This window comes from Ambystoma mexicanum, chromosome 1q (assembly GCF_040938575.1).
Source record: "Ambystoma mexicanum isolate Mex_15411 chromosome 1q, UKY_AmexF1_1, whole genome shotgun sequence".
NCBI lineage: Eukaryota > Metazoa > Chordata > Amphibia > Caudata > Ambystomatidae > Ambystoma > Ambystoma mexicanum.
The window spans coordinates 267070020-267087762 of record NC_090922.1 but is presented as its reverse complement, the minus strand read 5'-3'; positions in this window follow the sequence as shown (position 1 = coordinate 267087762).

Here is a 17743-nt window from a genome sequence, read left to right as displayed (position 1 = left end):
CCTGCACTGCTGGGGGGTGGGGGTGATAGGGGACATGGGTGGGGGCCTGGTGGAGGCTGCCCCTGGATGGTGGGGGCTGGGGGTGGTGGGAGACATGGGTGGGGGCCTGGTGGAGGGTGCCCCTGGATGGTGGGGGCTGGGGGTGGTGGGAGACATGAGTGGGGGCCTGGTGGAGGCTGCCCCTGCACTGCTGGGGGGTGGGGGTGATAGGGGACATGGGTGGGGGCCTGGTGGAGGCTGCCCCTGGATGGTGGGGGGTGGGGGTGGTGGGAGACATGAGCAGGTGTGCAGGGTAGTCCCCTGTTTTGTGGGCTGCCTGCAGGGGCCGTGAGGGTGACAGGACCCACCCAGCCTAATCGCGTGTGTAACTTCGCACGCACCCCTGTAATACACGTACCAAGCCAAATCGCGTGTGATAATTCCCGCACACCCCTGAAATACACGCGGCCAGGCTATTCGCGTGTGGAACTTCCCGCGCACCCCTGAAATACACATTCCCTGCTGTAATCGCGTGTGGGACTTCCCGCGCACCCCTGAAATACACGCGGCCAGGCTATTCGCGTGTGGAAATTCCCGCGCACCCCTGAAATACACGTACCCTGCTGTAATCGCGTGTGGAACTTCCTGCGCACCCCTGAAATACACGCGGCCAGACTATTCGCGTGTGGAAATTCCCGCGCACCCCTGAAATGCACGTACCCTGCTGTAATCGCGTGTGGACCTTCCCGCGCACCCCTGAAATCCACGTACCCGGCCAAATCGCGTGTGAGACTTCCCGCGCACACGTATTTTTTGTCAGCGTGTCCGTGTTTGTGGGTACCCCTTTGCACCTCATTTGTCCTGGAGGGCCACAGTATAGGACATTCATCATGGCAGTATATGGGTGCTATTTGTTGGCGCTCCTTTTGGCGCACATTTCTTACAGCCGCTGAGACGCTACCGCCTGCTTTCTTGTGGCGGTCGTGTTTGTGCCTGTGCGCTGGTTTGAGCGTGCGCTTTTTTGACCTATTCTATTCCATGAATACGTGTTGTAGGCGAGCGTGTGGGCGTTCTGCGCACTTTTACCCTGTGCTTCCCCCGTGACGCCCACATTTTGGCAAGTTGTTCCCCATTCCGAGTGTTACGCCCCGTGTTCCGCCTACTTTTGTTGCGTGCGCCGCGCTATGTGCGATTTTCGCTGTGGACTGTGCGATTTTCGCTGTGACCTGGCGCATGCCGTTAGATGGCCTGTGCACCAACGTGCGCCGCGCACTTTCTTATCGCACGTCCGATGGTTTTCTCGCGCACGGCCTTCCATGAATCGATGTGCGCTGCTTTTCGTGCGATTTTCGCTATTCCACTGCGATTTTCGCTATTCCACTGCGAATCGCACGTTTTTGGCCACTTGCGCCGCGCTAATTATTCCATGAATCGGCCTGTAAGTCTTTAAATACCACCCCATCAGTCTTATTATACAAAGGTATTTGCCCTAAAAAAAAAAGGGATACCACTTTATCCGCCTTTATAAAGTCCCCATAAAGTGACCACTGCCAGCAGATACACACTTGCTGGCGGGGCTGCGGCCAGGTAGCCGGGAATCCTCCTTCTTCCAGCGGGTTTCTTTAGTGGGAGTGGTCGAGCCGACTGTACTGCTGACTTACCTGGGCTCGAAACAGGGAGCTTCCCTTTATGAATGGAGCTCCGGCGTCAGTGTAATGTTGCCTTCATGCTTGAAATGTGTTTCTCTGCGCGGAGATACTGGCTCAGAAAAGGCTTGAGTGGATGGCTGTTTTACGAATGTCCCGTATGCAGACTGAAAAAGAGGAAGGAGCAGCAGTCTGCATAGTCCAATTACCGCCTTAGTTTGCACATTCATGACTTACTCTGCGTGGGCCGAAATGCCACAAGGACTCCTTTATCCCACAGCCGCGAGAGAAGTGGGTCCCATCACTAACAGACAACCTCTTTATGTTTTCTTACTTATCTTAACTCATCCACAGCAGCATGAGACGAGCGAGGGCCGGTTGGTAGCGATTGGATTATTGTTTGTTCTGCCTCCTCACTCAGAGTCCTGGCTCACCACCTCTGCTGTGCCACAAGGGTTGCATGGGATAAACAGCCGTAACACTTGCTTTTACAGTAAACCCAGTGCAAAGAACAATATTGAAGTTGAACTCACTTCCAAATAGGGCGGGAGCAGCAGAGTCATGGAAGGCTTGATATTTATTGGTTATTGTTTTCCACCCCAATTCAGGGCAGGACTAGAACAGTGGGCGAGGGTTCTTTGTGATAGTGTTGGAGCACTGACTGCTGTTTTGAGGGGCTCCTGTGTGATACGCTCAAGGCCTGTAGTGCCTTAATTCTACACATGAGTGCAGGATCACCATTCATGAAAGTCAGCACAATTGGAAAGTTGCTTCTTAGATAGTAAATGGATCAAAGGAAACCTTAGGACAGGGGCAGATTTCCTAGCTGAATAGACAAGAGCTGCAGTTCACTTCATAAGATAGCCAACATGCGGTGTTAAGGTCGCGAGGGCGGGTTCCTCTGTCATCCTTTGTTATCAACAGGCTCTTGGAGCACTGACAGTGAACAATGGTTTCTGTGGTTCTGTTTTTGGTTCTTCTGTTCTCCTGCTACAGTGCGGGAAACCACACACTGCTGAGTCACTGGGCAATACAGAAGGCCCCAGAGCAGAATGGGTTCCTCAACCTTTCCCCGTGTAGCCGAGGATGGAGGATCTGGATGTAAGGCAGAGACTGCAGCAGCATGCCGGGGGTAGCTAGATGGCTCTGAAAATTAAGTTTTGATTCTAACTTTGTCTTTTACTTTATAATACTGCTTAGGAAAATGTCAAACAATTGAATTACTGTTGGGGTAGATTGCATAATGAGCTGCACAACCATTTGTAGAGTGGATTAACTGTCTGGGCAAAGGAAAGATTTAGTTGAGTATTTGTTTGGGAACATTTTTTAATTAAATTTTGTTTTTCATAATATGTTCTACTTTTCATAGCCTGTACCATATGTATCTATGGCAGTTTGATTTGTTTGCGCTTCGATGTACACTTCTTCATTAAAGTATAGTTCTGTGCTAGTAGTGTGACATCGTTCACTGCGACAAAAGTTATCTACATTGACATTGCACATGCTTCTTAGTTTTGTGTGTAGCTTGAAAATTAATTTTGCGGATGGTTTCATTTTGTTTAAAACTACTATGAATAGTTTTCTTTTTAGTTTGTATGCAGTGTCAATTATTGCTTCTGCAATTCATTTTCATTGGTAGTAGACAGGTGAGGAATGTGCGCTTTCCGATTTTTTCATGAGATTGGCGAGGGCTCTACAATAGAATAGTTTTGCCAAATTGATTTTTTGGAATTTTCTTTTTCGGCTACATTGACATTGGAAGATATGGTTTCCATGTCCACTGTGTTTGTTGGGTGATAATCTTCTGCTGCAATTAATTTCGGAAGTCATTGTTTGCATTTTTCTTTTGCTGGAGGTAGAGGAATGATACTCATTTTGGTGGCTGGTGTGGCTCTTCTTTGCCAAATAGAGTTCTTTTTTCTTGCTTGTACGTTGTCTATGAATTGCTTTAGTGGAGGGTGAGTGTATGCTTTTACCTGCTCAATGTTTTCTTTATTTTCTTCTCAGTTGGGTTTTAGTTGCCATTTATTTATCTGTTGGAGAAAAGAAATAATATTTACATCGAGCTACAATGAAGTGTACGTGTGTTCTAATGTTGTTATGGTTTGTTAGTACTGGGACGAGATGGTTAATTTGTTATGATGGAGTTTTAAGGGAGGATTCCAGTTTATGGTATTGGTTACTTTGTGAGCACATTCCAGAGCAATGAATACTGAGGTCTTAGTTATCAGAGAGTGCTCTCCTCAGGACTTATTAGAAGTTATGGAAGCTTTCAATTATTATGTTGGAAATGACAAACTATTATCAAATGGAGATTATTTTTGACATTGAGTTAATTTGAATGTTTGTTGTATAGTCAATAAGTAATCATAATCTGTATATTTGGATAATTTAGTGATTAAAAGAGCATAGCGAAGAAACAATGCAATTTCTAGGTAAGAATCATTTAAAAAAGAAATGTATTATCTGAGATGTTTTATTTTTTGCCGGTACAAAAAGCAGGCATGTGTCATCGGAAATCATAGGTTTTACGCCAGCATGACAATGTCATACTGGCATAAAACCGAGTTGTTTTTGAAGGTGGAGGGCAAACGGGAGGCAGAAACGTAGCTCCTGTTCTGCCCCTGTCCTCCGCCTTCAAAAACAAGAAAATCCACCCAGAGCATGAATGGAGGCATGAAGACAGGCATAATACCGTTATGCCTGTCTTCATCGCTTCCATTTATGTTCCAGGGAACTCGAAAATGAGACCTCTGGGTCTAAGTTTGAAAAATGTTAAGGCATGTATAAGACATGCATGTGTTTTTTTATTTTTATAGCTGGGGTGGGTGCTGCAGTCAATCATGTTTTGGAGTGCTGAATACAGTTTATTTAACTCATGGTGAAAGCCAGCAGCCAGCATATTGTAGTATGGGGGTCTTTTATTTTTTTATAGTTTGCTGAGAGGGCAGTTGTGAAAAGATAGCTTTATTTTTCTGTCATAGCTTGCGAATTGAGCTATTTGGAAATTTGGGATTTATGCACTGCCATTTATTGTAGAACGTGTAACAATCACAGTATCAGCAGGAGATCTTTTAAATGCACCGTTGCATATTATTATTTCACTAATTGACTTTTATTTGCATTTTCATGACAAGGTTGTTTTGATATCACATTTTATATTTTGGAAGAGAATAATTGTGTACACAGCAAAAATGTACATTTGTATTATATTATTTATTTTAAATGCATACCTGACTACTTTTGAAAATTAAAACATACTTGTCAGATGTCTTCTTCTATGGTGGTGGCTGTAGATCCTGGAAGGATAAATGTGAAGAGGATGTGAATCACAGCACACATGTTCTCTCAGAGTTGAACGGAAAATCTGAACTGTTGAGCTGAGGTGAAAAGGTCAGATGAAGGGTTTGTGGATGTGAGTGGTGGATGCCTCTGTTACTGTTGGAATACAGCCTATCTGAGTGTGTTAGAGTGATAAGGGTAAAAAGAGAAGAAGGGGTGGTGTGTTCCCGCCCCATTATTTTTTAAATAAACTTGGAACATAAGTAAAACGTGTTGTTTAAAAATGTAAAAATGTGTAATTTATATTAGGTTCGTCTTAGTGAAAATATTGTATAAAGAATATGCAATAGTGTATCCACCTGTGTATTTGGAGACAATTGATGTGACCTGCCCTAAAAGATGTCCATTAGCATGAGTGATTGTTCGTGGACTCTTACATATTATAAGGGGGAGATTAAGATTGTCAGATAGATTGTGACTATTAAATACATTGTTAGTGAAGAGAAGTAATGAAATTGATGTTGAAATAACTTGTTGCATATATATATATATATATATATATATATATATATATATATATATTTTCACTAACACAAACCCTTGTTAAAGGGACGTTATGGTTAAGTTGCACTAGTAAACCTATGAAATTTAATGGAAAAACGTTGTTACAGGGACGTTATGGTTAAGTTGCACTAGTAAACCTATGAAATTTAATGGAAAAACGTTGTTACAGGGACGTTATGGTTACATGTAAAACCAAAAAAAAAACAAATTCGACAGTTATGCTAAGCTAAGCAACCATAACCCGTGCTACTAGTGTGCACTGCATAGACTAACACCCATGACATCAAAGATGCCATCACAAATATCATTCATAACATCACTGATCACGTCACATGTGTGGCTCCCTCTGTTTTGTTCACTACCATTAGTAGGCCAGGTGCGTTTCTTCACTAACAGTCACAAACAAACAATTCAAAAGGTTCTATTTTTGTGTACGGCACCCTTCTCATATGCTGTTACACTACTTTCCTTGCGGTTCACTCACATCATGTGATCCATATACATATAGGGGAAGAGGAAAGCATAAAACACAGCACTGGTTTCTGTGCATGAAGATAATAAACTATGTTATGAACAGTTTCTGGTAACACTTCTTTTTAGCTTACTTGAATTCCCTTGTTTATGGTCATGTTTGTATTCATTGTGGTGTCTCTATGGTTTCTGCGCAGTAGTGCAATTATGTAGTTATAAAGGCAATGGTAGCTACTTCTTACATGTTTCACAGTACCAGACACTCTAAAACAAATGCATTCATGATTTCACTATGTAACATGGAAAGATTTTGAAGGTTACACTTCAATCAGGCATGATGCAGACAATGGAGATGTGTGCACATGAGTTCCTTCATGTACAGGGAAGTATGTAATACAATGGTGTGTATAGCAATGCATTCCTCCATTACCTACTTATCTCGTGATAGTACTTCCAATAATCTTTGATAGTTTTCTGCCACCATTACAATAACAATCCCTTGTGGAGGCTTCCTATTAAAAGAAAATGCACATGTGATATGTCATCAGTGATGTCATGAATGATATTTGTGGTGGCATCTTTGATGTCATAGGTGTTAGTCATTGCAGTGCACACTGGTGGCACGAGTTATGGTTGCTAAGCTTACTATAATTGTTGAATTTCGGGGGGTTTTCGGTTTTACCTGTAACTGTCAAGGCCATTGGACAAGGGTCCAGGCCTTCATCACCCCTAGGGCCCAAATGGACCCAGTCCTGGCACCTTTGGCACCAGGCTCATGGAAAAGTGTGCTTTGCACACTCTGTGCCTAGGGCACGTGCAGCTGGGTCGGGCGTAGCCATAGACTATCATTGGAAGGCACATGCAAGAGTCCTTGGGAGGGGCAAGGTGGAGCCACAAGGCAGGGCCAAAGAGAGGGGCCAGCGCCAGCCTTTTTAAGGCCAACCCACCCACATGCCTCCGCTTCACGTTATTCTGCTTTCAGCAGCGTAACTCTTAGCGCAGTCCTTACCTGTTCTACATTTCGTCGGGCATCCACTTGATTCCAGCTGCTCCATCGCTGAAGACCATTTTACCTGATTCCAGCTACTCCATCGCTGAAGGCGCCTCTTACCTGAATCCAGCTACTCCATCGCTGAAGGTATATCTTACCTGATTCCAGCTAATCCACCACTGAAGGCGCTCCTTACCTGATTCCAGCCACTCCATCGCTGGGTGCGCATCTTACCTGCATCTCATCGCTATTGGAGTCGGGGTCTTTCCTCACCTGATAAGGGTGTCCAGCAACGCAGGGCTCCACTTCTTTTCTTCATCTTCGTGATACCTTCTTCCTGCAGCCACAGAGCTGCTCCCGAGCCTCCAAACTCCGCTCTACGCCGCCAGTCTTCTCCTGCAAGGAAAAAAGAACACAAGAAGTTAGAAACCATATAAATAATGAACGCTTGGAATCTGAATCTAGAGTTCCATTATAAAGGCCAACTTACCAGCTAATTCAGGAACTCCATCATCCTCAAGGGAACCCCCAGACTCGCTCCACGACTCTGATTGGCCATCTTCACACCTATTGGCAAAGAGATAAGACATTGCAAGAATTACTATTAATAATCAAGGAAAAAGACATTATAAGAAAACAAACATTAATCATAATAAAAGACTTACCTTCTAAGTGGATTGGTCGCAGCCGGTCTGGATCACCACTTCCACGGACTAGTGAAGCAATTAGGTCCACTCTATCTGCCCCTGCTACAAGAAGCAAGACGGAGAGGTCAGCGTTACAAAACCACAGGTGAGCTTGCATGGGAAAATGCTTGCGCTCTTCATTTTGGCACGAGAGGGTCGAGGGAATTCACAACACCACCACGCCATTTTCATTGCCTCTCATCTTCTCTCAGGTGCAATACCAGCGTCCAGAACAACAGGCTCAGCAGCGGCTGGGGGAGAGAGTCTACCCAAGGGAGCCAAGCCGAGGGAGGGCTCCAACCGTGCCCCAATGTCCCCGCAGAGACCAGGTGAGCGTAACAGAATGCAAAGCCTCTCCGAATCTCTGCCTGGGCATTATGGAAACCTCTGAAACTGACCAGTTAGCCCAATTACTGCGGGAGCTGCGGGCTGAAGTGCATGCATCTTGACAAGAGACTAGTTCCTTGAGGAGAGACCTTACTGTAGCCCTAGAATGGACGGATGATTTGGTAAGGCAAATACTCCAGGCACACGTAGGACAAGTTCCGTTACCCGGGATGGCACCAACTCCTTTGCCTCAACCATCACCACCAGTGCAAGTTGTACTTCCAGGGGCAGTTCCACTGGCTCCACCAGAACGCTTCTTCGGTGACCCGAACAAATATGCTGTGTTCATGAACCAGTACCGTCTCCACTTTTTGTACCGACCAGGAGCCTTCCCTAACGACAGTGCAAGGGTGGCCTTTGTACTTTCCTATTTGGGAGGCTGTGCAGCTGACTGGTCCATAGAATTAGTAACCCAGGATGATCCAATACTTCGGAATTTTGGGGAATTCCACAGGAATTGGAAAAATTGTTTGCTAGGCACACCCAAGGACAGGCATTAGACAATGAACTACTATCTCTTAGACAAGGAAACCATGACTTATTGATTTACGTTGCCACCTTCAACCGTCTCATTGCACAGACTAATTGGCCTGAGAAGAAAAGGACCACACTTTTTTACCGGGGACTACATGGTGAGTTAAAAGACGTACTAGCTCAAGTGGTCAATCCGCCCGAGTGTTGTGCGGAATACATCAATCTAACTGTGCAATTGGACCACCGGTTGCAAGACCGAAAAATGGACTGCACGAGGGTGGAAGGGAAATCAGTTTACATGCAACCCCGGGACAATCAAACCAGGGCTCATGAAACTACCGAACCTATGCAAATTGGAGGATTACGAACTCCAATTCCCAACGCTGACAGGGAAAAAGGGAGACAACAACAACCTTCTTTATATTGTGGAAAGGCTGGACATGCTCTAAAAGCCTATATCGATAGTGGTGCGGTGGGAAATTACATCGATCAGGATTTGGCCACATGGATAGGCCTTCCACTTCAGCAAAAATCACACTCGGAAAACGTTACTGCCATGGATGGCTCTCAGCTGTCTTCGGGGCCAGTAACTCAACACGCCGATAAGGTAATGCTGACATGTCAGGATGGTCACCTGGAAAGCATCTCGTTTGATCTTATAGGGGCCCCCAAGTTCCAAATGATCCTAGGAATGCCGTGGCTTGAAACCCATAACCCAAGGATTGACTGGCACACAAGAAAGTTGACTTTCCCTCAAGAATTTTCAAAGAGCTGCTACCATGGGGACGTGAGGAATCTACAACTCAAGGGGAAACCCATCCTAGGAATTTCTGGCTCATTACGTTCCGAATATCAAGATTTTCTGGACGTGTTCCAAAAGCAACAAGCTGACACCCTGCCTCCACACAGAATTTACGACTGCCAAATCGATCTCGTCCAAGGGCACAAATTCCCTGCAGCAGAATCTACGCTCTGACTGAGCAAGAAAATCAGCACCTAAGGACATATCTAGATCAGTACCTAGCTAATGGGTTCATCTGCCCGTCCAAGTAACCAGCCTCCTCAGCTCTCTTCTTCATGCCAAAGAAGGAAGGGGACCTCAGAACTTGTATAGATTATAGGGCGTTAAACCAGATTACTGTGAGAAATAGATACCCTCTGCCACTCATTCCCAAACTACTTGACCAAGTAAAGAATGCTCAAATCTATACAAGATTGGACCTACGAGGAGCTTATCATTTGGTATGGGTAAAGAAAGGCGACAAATGGAAGACGATATTCCGAACCAAATACAGACTTTTCGTGTACCAGGTCATGCCCTTTGGGTTATGCAACGCACCAGCAGCATTCCAGTTCTTTATGAACGATGTACTCCTTGAACTGCTGGACGTCTGTGTCCTTGTCTACATCAACGACATCCTCATCTATTCAGCATCCAAGGAAGATCACGTGGACCATGTAAGGGCAGTTCTGGAAAAACTGCGTAAGCATCGGCGGTTTGCCAAATTGGAAAAATGTTTTTCCCACGTCACGGAAGTCGAGTTCCTGGGCTTCATGGTTACTCCACGAGGGGTGCATATGGACACATGTAAGGTGGAAGCTATTCTTCAATGGCCATCCTCAACATCAACCAATGGAGTGCAGAGTGTACTCGGTTTGCCAATTTCTACCGGCGATTAATCTCAGGATTTTCTCAAATTGTTCATCCTATCACTTCTTTACTAAGAAAGAATAAAACATTTTCTTGCACTCCCGATGCCAAAAAAGCCTTCCAGGAATTGTAATTGGCTTTCACATCAGCACCCGTTCTTCGGCATCCTCGTCCCGATCTGCCCTATGTAGTTGAGACCAATGCCTCCAGTGTGGCCATGTCGGCGGTGTTATCACAAAGGGACCCGGACATGGGTCAGTTACATCCCATATCATTTTGGTCCCGTAAGTTTACAGCACCAGAAATGAACTATGCCATAACCGACAAAGAATTATTGGCAATCAAAGGATCCCTTAAAACCTGAAGACACTACCTCCTGGCAGCTAGACATACTGTTAACATTATCATGGATCACCGTAATTTGCAATATTTAAAAACTGCCAAGGCCCAATCTTCTCGTCGGCTTCGGTGGGCTCTTTTCTTTGTGGACTATGATTTTGTGATCACATACCGACCACGAGTGCGTAACGGAAAAGCAGACACTCTGTCGCGATTGGGAGAAGACAAATACGCTTTTATACCATCAGAACCAGTACCCATCATTCCGGAAGAGCGAATCCAAAATCAGATCGCAGTAACCGCCTACTGGGAACACTTGAAGTTCAACCTCCAGTCTCAAATGAACCAAACCGCCCAACAAGAATGGTTAGATAAGGGAGACCAGTACTCCATCACAGATAATTTACCCTATTTCCAGGGGAGACTATATATTAAAGATAAAGAAACTCAGAATAAGATTATAGCTAATTACCAAGAGTCATTAGTGGAGGGACATCCCGGGATTACTAAAACACGAGCCAAAATCAGGAAGAATTATTGGCGGCCCACCTGGAGAAAGGACGTGGCCCAATTCATTGCAACCTGCGGAGTTTGTGCACAACAGAAATCCCAAAAGTCAAGTCCCGCAGGATTATTGCGTCATGTGGCTATACGACCAGTTCCTTGGCATACGTTATCCATGGACTACATCAGACTTACCTCCCTGCAATGGCTTCAATATCATTTTAATGGTGGTAGATTTATTCTCCACGATGGCACGCTTTATTCCACTAAAAGGACTTCCTACTGCTGGAACTCTACCTACTGTATTCCTAGAACAAGTGATCAAACTACATGGTTCCCCTTCAGTACTGATTTCTGATCGAGGAACGCAATTTGTCTCAGCCTTCTGGAGGAGTTGTTGCAAGATAGCGCAGATCGATCTCTGCCTGTCCACCAGTCACCATCCCATAACCGATGGTCAGACTGAGAGGACTAATCAAATCAGATGTTAGAGCAATACCTGAGATGCATGTTGCAGCAGACGGAAGGGTCCTGGAAGAATGTTTTTGGTTAACCGAATTTGCATATAATAACTCTATCCACACCAGTACTGGACAAACCCCATTCTAAATCATGAATGGTTGGCATCCCCGGACGTTCTCCTTTGGCCCGCTTGATGAACTAGAAATGTCAGCAATCACCTCACTACATAAGACAATTACTCAAACTCTTAAGGAAGCAAGCAAGAATTTAACTAAAGCCAAGGAACAACAAAAAAGGTTTGCTGACAGGCATAGAAGGGAAGCTCCACATTATCAAATTGGGGACAAAGTATGGTTGGCTGCCAGAAATATACCATTAAAAGGACGTTGAGTCTTTCGTCCCAGATATCTCGGACCTTATCCCATCAATGCCATCATTAACCTGGCCGTAGTAAAACTAGATCTACCCGCCAATTTCCAAATTCATCCAGTGTTTCACGTCTCCCTCTTGAAGCCTGTGAAGCCTGGGACTAGGATTAAAAAACCACCGGAGCCTGAAGTTATCGAAGGAGAACCAGAGTACAAGGTTAAAGACACCCTGGATTCTAAAATAGTACAATCAAAACTGTACTATTTAATCGAATGGGAGGTTTATGGACCTCAAGATCACACTTGGGAACTTGTGGAATTTGTTCATGCACCTCGAATAATCAGGCGATTTCACCATAACAACCCCACCAAACCTCGACGGGGGAGAGGAACGCCCGTGAGAGGGGCCTTGCGGGGGAGTGCTGTCATGGCCATTGGACAAGGGTTCAGACCTTCATCACCCTCAGGGCCCAAATGGACCCAGTCCTGGTGCCTTTGGCGCCCGGCTCATGGAAAAGTGTGCTTTGCACACTCTGTGCCTAGGGCACGTGCAGCTGGGCTGGGCGTGGCCATAGACTATCATTTGAAGGCACGTGCAAGAGTCCCTGGGAGGGGTAAGGTGGAGCCACAAGGCAGGGCCAAAGAGAGGGGCCAGGGCCAGCCTATTTAAGGCCAACCCACCCACATGCCTCTGCTTCACGTTATTCTGCTTTCAGCAGCGTAACGCTTACCAATGTCCTTACCTGTTCTTCATCTCGTCGTGCATCCACTTGATTCCAGCTGCTCCACCGCTGAAGACCATCTTACCTGATTCCAGCTACTCCATCGCTGACGGTGCCTCTTACCTGAATCCAACTACTCCATTGCTGAAAGCGTATCTTACCTGATTCCAGCTACTCCATCACTGAAGGCTCCTCTTACCCGAATCCAGCTACTCCATCGCTGAAGGCGTATCTTACCAGATTCCAGCTACTCCATCGCTGAAGGCGCCTCTTACCTGAATCCAGCTACTCCATCGCTGAAGGCATATCTTACCTGATTCCAGCTACTCCACCATTGAAGGCGCTCCTTACCTGATTCCAGCCGCTCCATCGCTGGGCGCGCATCTTACCTGCATCCCATCGCTATCAAAGTCAGAGTCTTTCCTCACCTGATACGGGCTTCCAGCAATGCAGGGCTCCACTTCTTTTCTTCATCTTCGTGGTACCTTCATCCTGCAGCTGCGGAGCTGCTCCTGAGCCTCCAAACTCTGCTCTACGCCGCCAGTCTTCTCCTGCAAGGGAAAAAGAACACAACAGGTTAGAAACCATATAAATAACGAACACTTGGCTGAGTTCCATTATAAAGGCCAATTTACTAGCTAAATCGGGAACTCCATCATCCTCAAGGGAACCCCCGGACTCGCTCCACGATTCCGATTGGCCATCTTCACACCTATTGGGAAAGAGATAAGACATTGCAAGAATTACTATTAATAATCAAGGAAAAAGACATTATAAGAAAACGAACATTAAGCATAATCACAAGACTTACCTTCTAAGTGGATTGGTCGCAGCCGGTCTGGATTACCACTTCCACGGACTAGTGAAGCAACTAGGTCCACTCTACGCGCCCCTGCTACAAAAAGCAGGACAGAGAGCTCAGCGTTACAAAACCACAGGTGAGCTTGCATGGGAAAACGCTTGCGCACTTCATTTTGGCACGAGAGGGTCGAGGGAATTCACGACACCACCACGCCATTTTCATTGCCTCTCATCTTCTCTCAGGGGCAATACCAGCGTCCAGAACAACAGGCTTGTAGAGCCTGATAGAATGGAGAGGCCTGATTTGTTATCATTACAGACCCATTACTCAGTATTACCCCATTTAGGAATCATTGTATCCTGTTTAGTTATCCATCATACATTCTGATTAGTACTGAATAGTAACATTACACTATCCACAATATTTTGCCACATATAGGTAGCATTTGCATTTGCTTATAGAATGAGGCCTGGTATATTCACAGAGACATGTAGATCCATTTAGAGACACATTACACATGTAGAGACTGTTATGTATTATTGTCAAGTCTTGATTGTCGTGAAGATTAGAGAGACCTCTGTCCCCAAGTACCACACAGAGAGAACACAATACCACTCTCTGTGCAATCCTTGAGGCCACAGGTGGGAGACGCTCGAAGCCGGGAACCGCAAAATGCCAGTTAGCACCAAACGATCACAGTGAGCATAATAGTACACAAAGGGCTGTAACAGGATTACCTAGCAGGGGTAGTGATGTAGTTCCTAACCCAAGAGGGCCTAGGGTGTGATTCTGTGGGGGACACGTGAGCAGGAACACAGATGGAAGGAGGGTGAGTAGTGATGAATCACAGTGGTGTGTAACAAACATAGACTGGCCCACCTGTAGCTGAGGCGTGGAGAAAACCAGAGGGTCTGTGATAGCTATCCTGGAGTTGCCAAAGTATCAAAAGAAAGGACTGGAGCAGGGCGCCAAGACAAGAGGGTAATCCAAAAGAAGTCTGTGTCCGAGATCAGGTAGTCCGTGAAATCCGAGCACAAAGTCACAACAGAAGCGCAAATCCAAATCGAGTCCGTGAGAGTGTTCTGAAGTCGTGAGGTCCGTGATGCAGGAATAATCCGTAATCGCCGTACAGAGCTCCAAGGAACAGCTGTGAAGCAAGGAGCCGCAGGCGAATCACTGTTTAAATAATGAACGCTTCCGTATCATGTGACGCACAGTCATAGCGTCACGTGAAGCGGACGCGATCGCCCACTGATGTCTTTCACCATGCGCCATGGCAAGCACCAATGAAGGAAGAGAGACAATCAGGGCCGAACCCTGCGCCTGCTGCATCCCATATGGGTGACACGGCCCAGAGGAAAACGGGGAGCCAGCCGCTCACGTGCCCCCCGCCCTACGTGAGTAGCAGAGGAGGGGAATACGGGGCCTGGTGGCGCTACGGGACACCTAGATGTTGTGGGGACATGTGTGGGAGTGTGGTGTGTAACTGATGGGAGCGTGATAGAGCCCCCCCAAAGGCCCACAACCCCGTGGGCAGGAAGGATGATCCCTATGGATCGAGAGATCAGATGGGGAGCATGGACATCCCTAGCAGGAACCCAGGAGCATCCCTAGGGACCTTAACCCTCCCAATCCACCAAGTACTGCAAGCAACCCCTGAAAACACGAGATCCTAGTATGCCAGACACCAGGAACACTTCAGGGGATTCCGGCGAAACCGGAGCAGCTGGGGAACGGAGGTGGGTAGGACCGGGACAGGGCTTGAGCAAGGAGGAGTGAAACACCGGGTGAAGCCGCCAAGAACTAGGGACCAGGAGCCGATAAGCCACGGGATTGATCACACGGGAGACCACATAAGGACCAACAAACCGGAGCAACAACTTGCGGCATCCCGGCAACCTGAGATGGCGAGTAGACAGCCAGACCCTATCCCCCAGAGAATGGACTGGGGCCGCCGACCGCTTCCGGTCCGCCACGGATTTCAAAGAAGCTTGAGCCTCCCTGAGATGAACCAGGGTCTGCGAGTGGACGGCGGACAAATCCCGGACACAGGTGGTAGCGGCTGGATTACCAGAGAGTGAGAAATCGTGGATAGGTAGGACCCGAGGATGCTGATCATAGAGGGTGTAGAACGAGGAGAAGCCAGTGGAAGAATGCACAGCGTTGTTGTACGCGAACTCAGCCAGATGCAGGACACGAAACCAAGACTGTTGATGGTGAAGTGTCAAACAACGCAGGTATTGTTCCATGGTCTGGTTGATTCGCTCGGTCTGCCTGTCCGTCTCCGGATGTAGGCCGAGGAGTAACAAGAGTCAATACCCATCAATTTAGTCAGGGCTCGCCAGAAGCGTGACGTGAATTGGGAACCCCTATCGGAATCCAAAACAGAAGGTAACCCAAACAAGCAGAGCACAGACTTCAAAAACAACCCAGCCAGGACAAGAGCGGAAGGAATGCCCACACACGGAATGAACCGTGCCATTTTTGTAAAGGAATCCACCGCCACCCAGACAATCGGGGCCAAACCCTGCGCCCGCTGCGTCCCATATGGGTGACACGGCCCTGAGGAAAACGGGGAGCCAGCCGCTCACATGTCCCCTGCCCTATGTGAGTAGCAGAGGAGGGGAATACGGGGCCTGGGGGCATTACAGGACACCTAGATGTTGTGTGGACATGTGTGGGAGTGAGGTGTGTAACTGACGGGAGCGTGACAATTATGTATGCATGTAGAGAGACACATATGCATTGCACTTAGAATATGCTTTGAGCATTTTGTAGCGCTTGGATTTGCGAGAGAAAGTGTAAATGCTAGAAAGCATGTAGCTGGCATTATAAAGCCATTCCACTGAATGGAGACACAGAAGCGCCATTTGGTTATTTGCGAAATTGTTATGAATTAGTGTGAAAGAAAGGAATGTTATGAATTAGAGCATGCTTTGTCCACAACGTTGTTCACCGTAGGAAGGGGGAGGCAATTGTCTGAATGACTTTGAATCCAGAATTGAATTTGGAATTGATCCAGAGCAGTATTTCATGACTGGCAATTTTTAGGAATATATGTACATTTATTTAGCCGAGCTAGAGAAACAGTTTTTTCTTGAAGACGCTTGTGATATTTTGTTTGTTTGGAAATCTGCATAGACTGACACTTTTTGGGGAAATTGTCATGATGCCCGCTCCCGGGGAGCCGGCTCAGGCCCTGCGTCCCCGAAAGCGGACATCAAGTCCCCGGGGAAGGTCCCAGCAACCCCTTATAGGGGCCCTTTGGACAGCGTCCTGGCGCCTATGGCACCAGGCTCATAGAAAACGTCAGTCCTGGCACCATAGGCGCCAGGCTCATTATGAAAGTGTTTGGGTGCACTTACCTGATGCAGACCCTGCTGCAGAACCCCGGCCTCCTTGAGGCCTGAAAGGAACTACTTTACCTGTGGGACTCATTTACCACCCGGGCGTGGTCGGGGAAGGATACATACCTGATTGGAGGAAGGACACATTCTAGGAACTTCTTCCAAGGCTATTTAAACCACACCCGATCAGCCACACGTGCTTCGCGTTGTTCTGCATCTAGCAGCTGGACGCTCACCGTGTCTGCTCCTGCATCCTGACTTCTGCCACGCCTGCCAGCATCCTGAATCACCTGCAAAGGAAGGGAACAAGAGAACAGAAGAAGGAAAAGGCCTTACCTGCGAAATCTGCATCCCAGAGACATTTCGCCGACGATCCTGAAAAGGAAGACATTTATTTTTAAAAGCACATCGCATCGATCGCTGCAGCACCTCATTCTACTCACCTTACAGGGCGCTTCCATGTTCTGCAGCGACCATCCGGATCCGCAGTCGCGCCCCAGCGCCTAGGAGAAAAAGACAATAACGAAGGTGAGAGAAAGAAGGGAAAAGGGAAGCTAAATCTCCATGTTAAGACTTACCTGCTGGGTCATTCCCTTTTCATTTCGGGTCCGGCCCGCATCCAGGCATTTTCGGACCCCGGCCCCTAAGGGGAAAAAGACATCAGCGTTAATGAGCGAATGAAAGACATTACCAAGACGCTCATTAAAGACTTACCTGATTTCCACAAGGATTTCACCTCTCATCTCGGGTCGGTGCCTGTTCCCCGGCATTCCGTACCCCGGCCCCTATGGGGAAAAAGACACTAGCATTAGAACATTAATGCATGGACACAAGGGGAACCACTTATCAAAAACTTACCTGGAAGCCAAGCAAGTTTGGTTCTCACCAATCCGAAAATCCAGTGAAGTAACTGGATACCAACGCGCCCCCGCATCAGAAACCACCAATCCGAAAATCCAGTGAAGTAACTGGATACCAACGCGCCCCTGCATCAGAAGCAGGATGGAGAGCTCGTCCTTCCAGACCCTAAGGTGAGACGCTACGGGGAAGCACAGAAGGGTTTTGAGG